General features: G+C 42.6%; 1 protein-coding gene across 6 annotated transcripts in view; it reads left to right on the plus strand.

The window, feature by feature from the left end:
• Positions 1 to 13,238, plus strand: part of IL1RAPL2 (interleukin 1 receptor accessory protein like 2) — a 407,756-nt gene that overhangs the window by 84,307 nt on the left and 310,211 nt on the right. The window lies entirely within an intron of this gene.

Genomic DNA, 13,238 nt, shown 5'->3' on the forward strand with positions numbered 1-13,238 from the left:
GGCTTCAAAATCATCACGGCTAAATCCCCGCAGCGGATGAGTGAACCTGGAACGAGAGAGGGGAGTACGTGCAGGAGCCCTGGCTGGAGAAGTGCTTCTGAGGAGTTTCTCAACAGGCAGCCAGGCTCTAGAGCTTTGATTTAATTTGCAGTTTTTAATGTGAGAAGGTTTTTATTTTGTTTAAAGAAAATTACAGCGCAGATCCCTTAACTACTGTAAAGCAGATTTGCAACAGCTGAAGCAAGCAAAATAGCCAAAGTTTCTTAATAAAACTGCAGCGCGCTGGGGATTTTGCTGTATGGCTAAGAAAGGAGAGTGCTTTTTCCCTCCCATAAAAAAAGACTGAGGTTTGTGCAAAGAAGCTGTCAAAAAACATAATAGTATCAAAAATTCTTTGATGTTCCTGGGTGAAGCCTGGCCTCCTTCCGTAATGGGTAGGCTCAGGTGTTTACACTCTCAGATTCTTCATTCCTCTACCTATTTCCTTTGGTGTATGAGGACTAAGTAAGGTTTCCACAAAGGAACAAGGTGATTTCGCATAGTCAAAGACAGAGGCTTTGGATGTAAAGCTCAGTGTGGAAGAAGCAGTAAGGAATAGTTTCGATAAATGTTTTGCTATGCTATGTAAAATTCTAAAAGTTCATTGTATGTTGCCAATGGAAAAAAACAAAACCCAGAAAACTAAACTAAAAGACAGATGGGGGCTTTGGTATTGAGAAACTAGGGAGGCACTGGGGGCTTTGGGAGGTTTGTGGCCAAACAACTGTTGAAGTTGGCTGGTGATAAGATAAAAAGAAAGCTCTTGCCGGTATTTGTACCAAAGCCATTTTCAATAATGCTGTGGAAGGTTTTCCCATTTCTTTTGCCTGTTAAGGTTTGCTGTGTGAAGGCACAGGATTGGCTCAGGCTTTTAAGTAGCTTGCCAAACCTTGTGAGGTAGTGCAAAGCAGTTGGCTGTACGGACCACTCTGGCCCCCTTGCGCCACCGGAAGGGATGGCCTGTCCAGCACCTCTGCTTCCCCCCGCCTCTGCCTGTCATCGAGAAAGAGACTAAGCTCTCGTGGCATGTTAAGCTTCGTTATAGCTTGCACCCAGGCTGGGAGCGGTCGTTTTACTGCACGAACGAAAATATTGTTGGGAACCTGGATGGGTCTGTGTGCACTCATCAGGGTTTCCTGCTTTCCTGCACGTCTTGCGCGCCCAGGACGTTCCCCAGCCCAGTATAAATGTGACCTGAGAGATGGGAAGTACCAGAGGGCTACCCACGAGGGTGCCTGCTCTCTTTTATCTCGCAGGCTTTACACTGTGCAGGCAATGTAGCTTTGTGAACTTATTATCTGCCGTTCTTTGGAATACAAGAACCAGATCCTGTTTCAGCATTCAGTGTAAACGCTTTCAATATTACTAATCTTTTCCCTTAGAAAACTGCCAATTTTTATTGCATGTATGTTTGTATACTACTGTAAAATTTGGTTATTCTTCTCTTCCAAATGATATCGTTAAAGTGAAAATGCAGTTAGCTCGTCAAGTGAATTTTAACAGTAGAAAGTAAAGGAACTTTCAGGCAAGAATAGATTTTAATAAGGTCCCAAGATCCCCAATTAATTCTCCCTCTTTATTATTTTTTTATATACTCATCAATTCTGGTCACCAGTTGCACTGAGTGTCCTTTAAAAATAATTAATACTGCAATCTTGAAGTACTTTCAAGGTAAATAAGTTTTAAAGTTGAATGACAGTAATCATAAAGTGATAGGAACTGCTATTTTCTACGCTTCCTATTTATAACTGTAGGCCCATCTATCTAAGAAAACATTTCTAGGCAGATCTGGATCAATTAGAGGTTTCAGCAGAAGCAGGGGTTGAATTGCAGCTGGATGTTGTTGAAATTGTACAAGCTCTCTTCTTGACTTTTTTTTTTTTATATTCTAGCTTCCTCTTGCTCTTTTCCTCTTCCCTATGATAACTTGTATGATGTGCAGGTTTTGAAGACTTTTTTTTATAATCTTGGGTGCTTGGGTGTTTTGTTTTGTTGTGCTTCTTAAATAAAGATTGAGAAAATTTCAAGGCCAAATAACGTCAGTGAAAGCAAGAGTTGACTTTGTCCCACAGAACTGGATCAGCTGGCCTTCTGGCAAGGTATGGTCCAAGAGGAAACAGTAATAGGTGCTTCATGGTTGTTAAGTTTCTGGGGAGCTACTGGGAGTGGTCTAGTACTTATAGTGAAGAAATCTTTAAAAGCATTGTTTAGCAAGACAGTTTTTCTGCCTGCATTTCCTAAAGCTAAATAGTAGACTGGGTGCACCTACATTAGTGTGTTAATTTGGATCAGGAGGGTGCTTTTAAATGAATCTCCCGAGTGTCTCCACTTACTGTGCTTGGTTTGGGCTGTGGGATGTTCTCTGAGTTTGCGAGCTGGGCTGCTTTCCCATGGGAGTAGATGGGAAGAGCAGTGCTCCCACTGCTCATCTGCTGCGGACCAGCCACAATCACGCATTTGGTCCGCGAGACCAGACAAGTGTTAATCTACAGTAAAGCCCTCGTAATGCATAAAACGTGGGTATTTGGTCCTCAGCACCAAGCGGTGTGCTCTTGAGGATCTGCTCCCATTGCCTGGTATTGCTTGCTAACAAAGACCAAGCCACGGCTGGATAATTTGCCCATTTAAATGAGGGAGTCTTCACCACTGGGAGAGACACAAGACCAATGTCTCAGTGTCTTTTGGAAATCCTATCCTAGAAGTCTGCTAGTGTCCTAGAGGTACAGAGAGCTCCACTGAGGAAAATGTTCTAACCGCTTGCTGCATTCTAAATATTTTGCTAAGTTCAAGTCTTTCTGTTCAAAACAGCTGTTTTTGAAAATCTAAGAAGGTGCCCTGTATAAAGGTAGATGCTGTAAATATTTACTATCTTAATTATTTGTGTAGTCCAATTTATTATTTTACCTGTAAAGTCTGACCTTTTCTTCTCCAGAACCTTGTTCTGTCATATTCTAAGAGACTTTTGCTATTCGTATATACACTGGGATAGAGCAATGTGCATATTAGAAATTAATCCGTAGATGAGAGAGACTGAATTTCTATTTACTGCAAAACAAAATCAAAACTCATTTTAGTAACGTGATTTGTCTTAACTTTTCAACCAGGTCTAAACCTTCAGATTTTTCAGTCTGCCTTCCAGTCATTACAGACAGATTTCTATATGAATAATGCATAGTTTTGCTGTCAAATTTCAGTCTACACAATCACTTCATTTTCTCTTTTTATTGATTCCAGCCTTGATGGCTTGTGTACATCAGAAACTTCAAAACTTCAAAACTGTGCCTATCCCTATAAACTAGTCATTGATCAAAAAAGGTTAATTTGACTCCCTTGACATTTTTGTCATTTCCCCTTTTTGTGTCTATATAAGTAGTAAAAACAATTTCCATGTAGAAACTTCAATTTTCTAAAGGTTAAGAATTCACTTTTTCCGCTGAATGTCTGTGCCTGCGATATATTCATTTAAGGAACCAGTTGACGGAAAACTTGAACCTATCACAGTTGTTTATTATTGCAAGAACGCTTGGGTTAGTTATGTTTCCCTCCCAAACTGGTTCATCCATTGTTAACTGCTTGTATTTTATTCATCATAAAGTTCAAGTACAACAGAATTTGATGGTTTTTGAATTGGGAAGGAAACATTTTTGACCTCTACCTTTGCGGTAAAATTACCAGCAGTAACCTTTTTTTCTTTTCTTTCTCCTTTCTAATTTCTAATCAAATTTATTTTCGACCTTTAATTTCCTCAGCACTCTTCTCTCCTGTATCCTGGCACTCTGTCATCTCATTTCTTATTTACTTTTTTTCTTTCCAAGTTGGAGATATGAGGGACCCAAATCTTGACTTGCGGAGAACGGGGGAAGTCTCCCACTGGCTCCGGAGCGCAGTGGGTCAGCCCAGGAGGCTGAACTCTGGCAGGCTGTGAATTCCCATCTGCCAAAATGAATGTGACATCTGGTGCAGTGGTCTGTGATGGTGCAAACTGCTGTAGTCCTGGGTCTTCCCAAACCTGCCGCGTCCCTTAACGGTTGCTGAGAAGCAGTCTTGAATCAGAGCTTGTGATTGTATGAATTATTAATTGTTAAATAAAACACACACCTCAACTTACATGAAGAAGAGATTTCTCTACTTCAAATTAGCAACAGCGAGCTGGGAGCTGTGTCCTGTTCTCCGGGAAGGTGACGGACAAATCCCCAGACGAGCTTTGTTGCCAGGGCCGCAGACTGGGCTGTGGGGCACCCTTCAGTGTGCCCAGTAGGAGGGGAGGGATGAATTCTGGTGTATTTTGGTAGATTTTATTTATGTATTTATTTATTTATTTTTAGTGGATGTTCCATTTCGTACTGTTGTAATGTGCCGAGTAAAAGGCTATAGGGCTATAAGGCTCTATAGTGCTACCAGGCTGCTTTTCTATGCTGCCAAATGTCTTGAGGCACTTAAAGGAGGACCACAAATGTTGAGTTCTTAGTTGACTGAAGGGGAGTGTTTTGCTGACCGCTTGTTACAGGAAGGTACTTGAGTAATTGCAAAATACGTCGTGGTGTTTTGTCCCCACTCTAACTCCCCTGACTTGAACGCATGCATGAGGACCCTGGTTCTCTTAAGGTAGCTTTAATTAATAAACAAATTGTTTTCATTAGCATCAGGAGACTGAGCAACATCAAGAACAGCTCAGGCAGTATGAGAGAAGGCCTCCGAGTGGGGCTGTCATTGTGTGATATGCTTGCTGTTCCCTGACCGCCTAGCACACCTGACGGCGTACACCGCGGTGCGGGCCGTGCTGGCGAGGAGCCGGCAGCCTGGTTCCCCCCGACTGACCTGCCCGCCGAGCACAGGCACCCTGCACGTTTGCTTTTCTGCTGTTTTCTCTCTCACTCCGCTTGACACCTGCATGAGCTGGCACTTAAAAATGCTCTGTCCAGCCCAAGGCTCTTGTGCCACAAATAAACTTGGTGATTCAAAAGAAGAAAAAAATATTGTTTCTGTCCTTCCTGTGGCGATGCCAGCCTGTCCTCTGTCGTTTCCTTGGGAGGTGAGCAGGCTCTTTCAGAATCAGTGCTGAGCCTTCTCAGGAGCTGGCTTTGAGTGGCAGCAGTGGGACAGCCACCCCTGCCTCCCAGCAGACTGTGGCTACGCCGAAACGGCCTCGGCCGCTGCTGCCCGGGGGCTGCGGCCTCGTGCTGGCCTCCCAGGCGAGCTATCTGTTTGCAGCATGGCCTCGCAAGCGTCTCATGGCCTTGGCTTAGCAGCTTATGTTTTCCCTGCCAAAGAATGTCCTGGGCTTTCTGGGAAGCAGAAATAGGGTGGGTGATATATTTATTCAAAGAATGAAGGGAAGTGGCCTTGAGTGTTGGGTGTGACTGTGTGACATTGACCTGTGCCTGCCTCTCTGGGATGTCATTGCTGGAAGGAGGCTTCAAACCAGCCCTTCAAGATCCCTCCTTGAGCAGGAGCAGAAGCCATTAGGGATGCCGGGTGATAGCTGGCTGCCTTCACTGCAAGTAGCGTGGCAACTTCCTAGGTATTTGGGACGCTTGGGTTGTGTGTCTGCCATCACTCTTAATCATGTGTTGCTTCGGTCTTGTGAGGCTGTGATGAAAGGATCACTTAAGCATCTGATTAACAGTACCCTTTTTTAGGATAGCATTTGACTGATAAGTTTATGTTTATATTCAGTCCTAATTAAAGATTTTTTTGGAAGTGAGCTCTAAGAGCTGAACACAACTGTGCACAGACTTCAAAAGAGAAAGATGTCCCCATCTCAGTAGCTGGATGAATTATTTATTTGCTCTGGCAAGGTCGAAAAGACTGAAGTAGAGGGCTGGATTTGAAGCTCTTTGCCATAAGTGGGAAGACATCCGTTGCTCCAGGGGACGCAGCCTAGTGAGGGTATGGGTCTTTCCACTCCCTTACAGGGCCTCCACCCTGCGCCCCGCGGGGGCAGACGACAGTGAGGGCCAGCCTGGGCTGCAGGAAGGAGACCAGGCTGAAACCATTAGCAGTTTTGTCCTGGTTGAGGGCTGCTGCTGTCATGAAGCCTAAGAGCTGTGGCAAGGCATGGGAGAGGCTGCTGTTGGGAAATGCTCTATAGTGAAATCCTGTGGAGGCTATTGCCTGCCATTTTTGTAATGTGGATGCACTGGTGATGTTCACAACTGCTCTAAAATTAACAGCCAAGATGGGATGATGAGGAAGTTTCTGCTCTGAAGGCATGGGAGATTGCCCTGCTGTTTTGATTTGCTTTTTGTTCAGGTTCCAGTATTGTCTGCATTGTCTCAGTACTTGAGAAACTGTCTTCAGTGCCTTAGAAATGTGGTGAACAACTGCCAAATGTTTCATTCTTTTTCTTCTGTTCTTCTAGAGACTACCTGAATATGCAACATACTCCTTTTTTAAAGCGTAATTATTGTGGCATTGTTTTGTTATGTTTACCTCCCGGCGCATGGTTCCAAGCATTGGAGAGGACAGCTAAATCAAAAAAGACCTTTTAAAAATGAAAGGGGTGAAGTAATTAAAAAATGAGAATAAAACTGAAATCCAAGGTTTAATGTAATTCTTTAAAAATATGATCCTTAAACATCAGGAAGTTTGTTTTACACAGTGAGGGGAAACACAACAAACATTTTATTAGCCTCTTTAGTAACCTGGCCTCTTCAGTCTAACAGCAGAAAGTAGCTTGGGGGAGGGTGTTACAGCTTATTTTCTATTCTCTTGACATCTTGTCCAAATTAATGACAAAGCGCCATGTAATGTCCAAAGTGAAAATGAGATTCTGCTTGTGCTTGAGAACACTTTGCTAAAGCTCAGAAATGAAAAAATCTGTTTTCTTGAACCCCATCACCTAACCTCCTACGAGCAACTGAGGGAGGGTGGGAGAAGAAAGAAAGGAAGTGGAGGAAGAAAAAAGAAAGTTGCAGTTTGCCCAGATTGTGATTCGTTATCCTTTAGCTCTCTGGAATGCCACTAGACTTTTTTAAGCATCCGCTATTCGTTACTTGGCAGAAAGAGGCTGATAGTTTGAGACTTGAGTTGTCATTTTATGCACAACACACTGACAGATCAGTGCAAAAACAAACCTACCAGAAATCACATTAAAAAAAAAAAAATATATATATATATAAAGACACCAACTTAACTAACAGAGAGCAGCTCATAGAGCTTACAGGCACTCTTAATTGAATGATGAAAGACAGGATAGAGAGTGGCTGGATTTGGACCTCTTGTATTTTCACTGATTTTATATGCTTTGTGGTATTGCTTACTAGTTGCTCTCTCTGTAAAGGATTGGGCTTTTTGTACCCTCAGGTAGAGGGGGGCCTGGTTTTTAGCTCTCCAGAAGCAGAACAGAGCATCCAGCTACATAAAGAACGGCTAGAAAGGAGGGCAAGCTCCCATCTTGAGCCAGGTGTCGTGTCCATAATTTGTCATCAATTTATTGTCTGAATTTGAATATAAACTTGCATTTGGGCATGCCCACACTTTTTCCAGTCTAGTTTCCACGCACAATTGAATGATGGGTTTTAGTTGCATGAATGTCAGCTTGAATGTTTGGACTCTGAGATGCTCTTTAGGAAGTGATCCTTTGCTAAAGGGGCTCAGCCGATGCGCTAGCACAGAAAGGAGGGAGGTTTCACCAAAACACCATTGCGCAAGCAGATGTTGCAACCAGTGGCAAGGTGAGGATTTCTCTGCTCCCCTTCTTGGTCCGACACTTCTATGGAAGTGTCAAAACGTTAGGTTTTAAACTCTGTAGCCCACCTGTGTGTTTAGTCTAGTATTATAAGGGGCAGTATTTGGACTTTTTTTTTATGTTCACACTTAGTAATGCATTTGTTCGCTCAGTAATTGCCTGAAGTTTTCATACTTGTTCTAAATGACTTTTTTAATGCTTTGATTGATTGCTCAAGAATTGAACGCTCCCGTGCAAGTACTCAGTCCACCAAATCTCAACCTGAAGCTGGCCCTTAGTGGCAGTTAATTGGGAGTTATTTCTCTTTACTACAGTCAATACTGTAAGGGCTTCTTGAGAAAGAGCAGCTTACCTGGCTCTATTGTCAAGGATACACCAAATTCATTACTAAAATAAGTGATGCTTTGAAGCCAAACTGCGGGTATGCAGTAGTGGGCTGAATACACTGACTTGTCATGTTGACCCTGAGGACTGCAGATCCCACGGCAACCCTTGGATATATATGCATGCCTATGAGAGGACTGAGCAGAGCTCTTAAATTTTGAGAAGAGAAATCACTGTATCACTGCTTTCTCTGTGACCTTGAAAGATCTTGAATTATTAAAGCGCCTCTTAAGGAGTGCAACCCAGTTTCTAAGCTCTGTAACTTTTAAATGGCATAACCATTGTGAAATTTAGTTCTCGAATCATTTAAGCCATTTTTTCTGCATCACTTAATTAGGAAAATTGGAAGCTTCTCTTGCTTCAGAGTGCTTTATCATCTTAATTAAAAATAATAATTTTATGTACACTGTGATGCTGTGAATTCAGGATAACAAAAGTTTGAATGGCTCGTAACACCATTATAAAAGTAACTGAAATACACTGACTATATTTCTAATAGCTGAAGCGTACTTGACTTTCACTGCAGCATATACTTAAATTATTTAGAGATTTCAGTTGCTTTTAAATACTACTTTTTACATACAAAAGGTATTGCTTATACTGCTAGCGAGCAGAAAGCAGATTTTACTTTGACAACTGGAGATGGATCAAATGTGGAATTGTTTAACACAAACACCTAAATTTGGGCAGCTTGGGCAACAAGTGAGAAGATTTTGAAAAAATGGTATGAATTCTTAAGATGGCACTTCTGTTCTTTTCCTTGGGTAGAGCAAGCATGGGAACTTACAAATGTTTACTAAGAGCAGGAGCAGGGCGCGTTTTTTCGGTATATATGTGGGCCAAAGTAGAATGCAGTGCAGTATTTTGACGGCTGTTGTCAGCCATATGCTAATATGGATGCATCTCCTGACATATAATTTGCATCCATGCAGAGCTGTTTCAGCAAACCTTGCAGGAAATGGGAGCAATTAATTTTGTCTCTTCAGAAGAGCAGCATCCCAGGGATTCGGATAGGATCGTGCCCAGTTTTTCTGTTCATGTGCGTTTCCCATAAAACGAGTCATGCTACCTTTGTCTTAATGAGTAATTACTTAAAAGAGGACAGTTTCAGCTTCCAGACTCCTGAACAGTGCCAAATCTATTTGAAAGCCCTTTGGGAATCCATCCGCGATATGGAAACAATTGCACTGGTAAAGAAATGCTCCAGATAAGCGTCATCTGGCCTTTTGCTTCCTCCAGCACAAGGAAGAGGGAGGGAGATCGGGGGAGACCTTTCAAAGTTTATTTCAGAATATTTTTTGTTGTCAGGAGTAATTTGGTGGCCTTGACAGGCTGAACACCCCTCCCCTTCCCCCCACTCCAACAGTCAAGTGGACTTTTGGGTGTTTGTGATTTGTGATGTGTTAAAATCTTACTGCAAAGCAACTGACAGCTTCCATACCCCTCTCCGTTCATCTGAATCTGTAGACTAGAAAACAGTGTGAGTTTTAATTAGGAGATAAAGCTGAAGCTTTTCAGAAATGAAAAATTGTAAAGAGCACCTACTTTAAATATGCTTGCGTATTATTATGTATTTATTTCTTTTTCACCCTGCCACAGAGGAGAGTGTACAGGGGTGGTGGGTCATAGTTTTCCCAGGCAGGACTGCGAGCCGAAGCTGAGGCTGTCTGTGGCAGCAGGGCGCAGAGGAGCTGGCTCAGCCCTGAGGGTTTAGGTGAGAGTTGGGTGAAGACGAAGAATCTTTCCCCTTTGTTTTTTCCAGTGCTGACCGTGTTTCGTGGGCAGAGAGGACGCAGCCGGGTCAGACAGCACCTTCTCTGCAGTCTGTAGTGAAAGGGCCGCAACTGAGGGTTGCGGCACCAGCAAGCCCTTCGGTGGGGGGGAGCGCAGTGCCAGCAGGACAGTGAAGCTCGTGCTAAGCAATATTGCATTGCCCATACCATAGCTGGGAGGGTAGCTGAGCCCCAGGAAATGGAAGGAAATGCCAGGCCGCTCCGGACCCTTCCCTCATAAAGCTTTAGCAGTGCAGGTACGTAGTAACAGTTGGTTTCCACTCTATTAGCGGAATTAAGTATAATAATGTGTTAGCCTAGACTGCTACCTGCCAGAGTTGGATACACTCAAGACTGGGATAAAAAAAGATTATCATCTGATTTTTCCATCTGGATGAGACTGCTCAATTTGACTGCAGACTCTGGCTCCGGGGACTGGAGAGGAATGACTCTGCTGCTCTCCCTGCGTCGCAGGAGGAGGTCAGCCCAGCTGGTAAGGAGTACTGTGGGAATAGGGGCACCTTTGGGTAGCGAACCAAGGTTTACATCCAAAAACGCTAGTGAAAAGTGTCCTCAAAATGTGCACGTTGGCCAGCTGTACACCCTCCAAATTTTATGTCTCCTTCAAACTGCTGCACTTGGAACACATCCGAACTAAGTGATTTCAGATCCCGGAAAGATTTATATAAAATATTTTCATCCTTGCCACCATCTTAAAAATACATTAGAAAGCGAATGAAACAATGGATTTAACATATGCAGTATATTAATGCCCAAATGATACCACTGGCATCCCATAAAAAGGAGATTTTTATTTAATATCTAGAAGTTAAACTATAGGGAATTAGGATGAGACCATTTATCTGTTGTCCAGTCTAGCTATCCCTACTTGTTCAGTTATGCTTCTCTGAATAAGTTAGTTTTATAGCAAGAACACAAATAGTAATTAGCATAGAAACAATATTTATTATAATTATCCTCCAGTGGCTAGAGTTCTGCAAGAGTTAAGTCTCATTTGCATCTTTTTCTAAACACATGCGGAAGTACAGAGAGTTACAGTATTAGAGACAGTAAGACTAACACTGAGAACATCAACCTTCTGGACTGGCTTTTTAGGCTTATAATTTCCTGCCAGTTTATAATTGCTTCTGGTTATTTGATTCTAAAGGGAAAGGCAAATACTTTGGGGCTTAGGCAGCAGGGGGAGTGACTTATCTGGATGCCCTAAAACAGGTAACTCCTATCCTTGATCTGGACAGGATTTCTTCATTTTAAAGGCTAGTTTGTTCTTTTATCTGCTTATACCTATAGTTTGCTTCCTTGTGTGTTTTTTTTTAACTGCAAGGTTTTACATCCATATTAATAACGCATCCAGGAGATACAGTAGTGCTAAATAATCTGCATCTTCCCAGCAGAAGTAATTGTCACGGTTTACACAGATAGGCCTGTCTCATTTGCTATAAGTAACGCAAATGTGATGGAGTATAATCCAGTGGTAGAGCCAGTCTTCAGAATAAGTTTTCAAGGATTTATTATTGCTTTGCAATACAGTTTTTGTGAAATAAGCAATGGGGCTAGAGTTCAAATTCTTTCCTGACCTGCTCATCATTATTTAAAACCATCAAGTCATTTTTAATCTCCGACTCTTCCTCTTCACGAGTAGCTTTTTGGATGGACAGCATGTCAGCTGCTAACTAAATTTCAGATTTTAAGAAGGCATTTAGTCCTATAACTCAGGATGATAAAAATCCTATTTAATGGGGAATGCTCCTTTGCTATGGGCTTGATCAATAAATTAAAGAGATTAATTAAGTTGAGCTGTCAGGACCAAGGACTGTCGCTAAGTCAAGCCAGTGGAGTTGGCCATTTATCAGAGGCAGAAATTCAAGAAGAAAAGGCAGTCTTTAATGGGTAATTCTCTAGTGCATGCAAATGAGCAAGTACATGAAAAGTCTAGCAACAAGTGCCTGTCATCTAATCATACATGGTATGAAAGGAGGCAGATATATCTTTGCGGAGTCATTAAATTTGCTTATCAAACCCCTTCCTGTGAATTTTTGAAGTTCAAGTTCTAAGGAGATGAACTTACTTGTGATGTAGGTGTATAGTCTCAGGTATTTCCATTTTTTAATCTTTGCTGAGAAACTCAGTTGGCTTTCTGTAATATGCATATGTACATAAATATGTGTGTATATATATATATATATATAGAATGATTTAAAATGCAAGTTTATACAAAAAAGGAAAAAAAAAAAAGGAAAGCTTTTATTGCAAGCAGAGCTCTTAGAGAAATTAAACTTTGCAGGTGGGTATTATCCAGCCCCCAGATTTGAGTCAGACCAGTGCATTCCTGCTGTTTCAGCTCAGGAAACTTCTAGCTTAATTTATGCCTGATCCCGTTATCTGCTCACAGGAGAGTCTCGTTGATACTGGTTTGGGGAGACCCAAGGAAAAAGCTGGGAGCTGTAGGCATCTTTGGCAGCAACGCTGTGGCTCAAACAGTGCCCAGCTCTGCCCCAAGTGTGGGCTTCTGCTCTTCCTAGTGAGAGAGGAAGTGCGTGCTGCTGGTCGGGAGGAGCGCTGGTCATCTTGACTAAAAATGCTGATAGGGTTTAAGCAGCAGTCTTTAGGAACCTCCTCTTATCCTGCTCAATACCTGACGTTTGAGCAGGACAGGTGGCAGAGTTTAAAAGCCCACTTACTGAGATTTAAGAGAGAGAAAATCAGAGGGCTTCCATATTTTTAATTTGCCCATATGTATCTTAGATTGCTGGCAATGGTGACAGCTTTCCCCTGGTGGTTTGGGGTTTGGTGGCTCCATGGAGCTATGACTGGCATGAGGCATCTGAGGGAAGAGCTCCACAGGGTCAGCGCTGGACAGTAGAGGCTCCCCAGAGCTTTTGCTGCTGAAACAGGGAAAGCCGCTGTTTGCCCTGGACCTCGCTGCTGTCACGTGTTTGTGTGCGTATGCGGAGGCAGCGAGATGCTGTATTGTCCCCCATATGAAAGTGAAGCAGTTCATGTACCTGCATGAAAATTGCATCTCTGTTTCGGTACTTCCAGTTTAGCTGAAAAGGCCTGACCGCCATATGGACGTACTCCTACAGCCACTCTGAAGACAAGCTGAGAATAAAATGAGCGCTATGCAAGTGCTGTGAGCCTGTGTAAATGAAACTTGCCTGACAAACTAGAAACATGTTTTTGGTGGGTAATAAAAATAAAATGCTGTCCAGGCTTAAAGCCTTACACATGTTCAATTCTTGTCGATGAAGTAATTTTGAGCTTAAAACAGTAAAGTGAACCAGGGGTGCTGGTGCCAGGTTTCTGATCTGTCACGGGAAATGTGGAAGAAG

Source organism: Struthio camelus, chromosome 11, assembly GCF_040807025.1.
Source record: "Struthio camelus isolate bStrCam1 chromosome 11, bStrCam1.hap1, whole genome shotgun sequence".
In the NCBI taxonomy this organism is placed as follows: domain Eukaryota; kingdom Metazoa; phylum Chordata; class Aves; order Struthioniformes; family Struthionidae; genus Struthio; species Struthio camelus.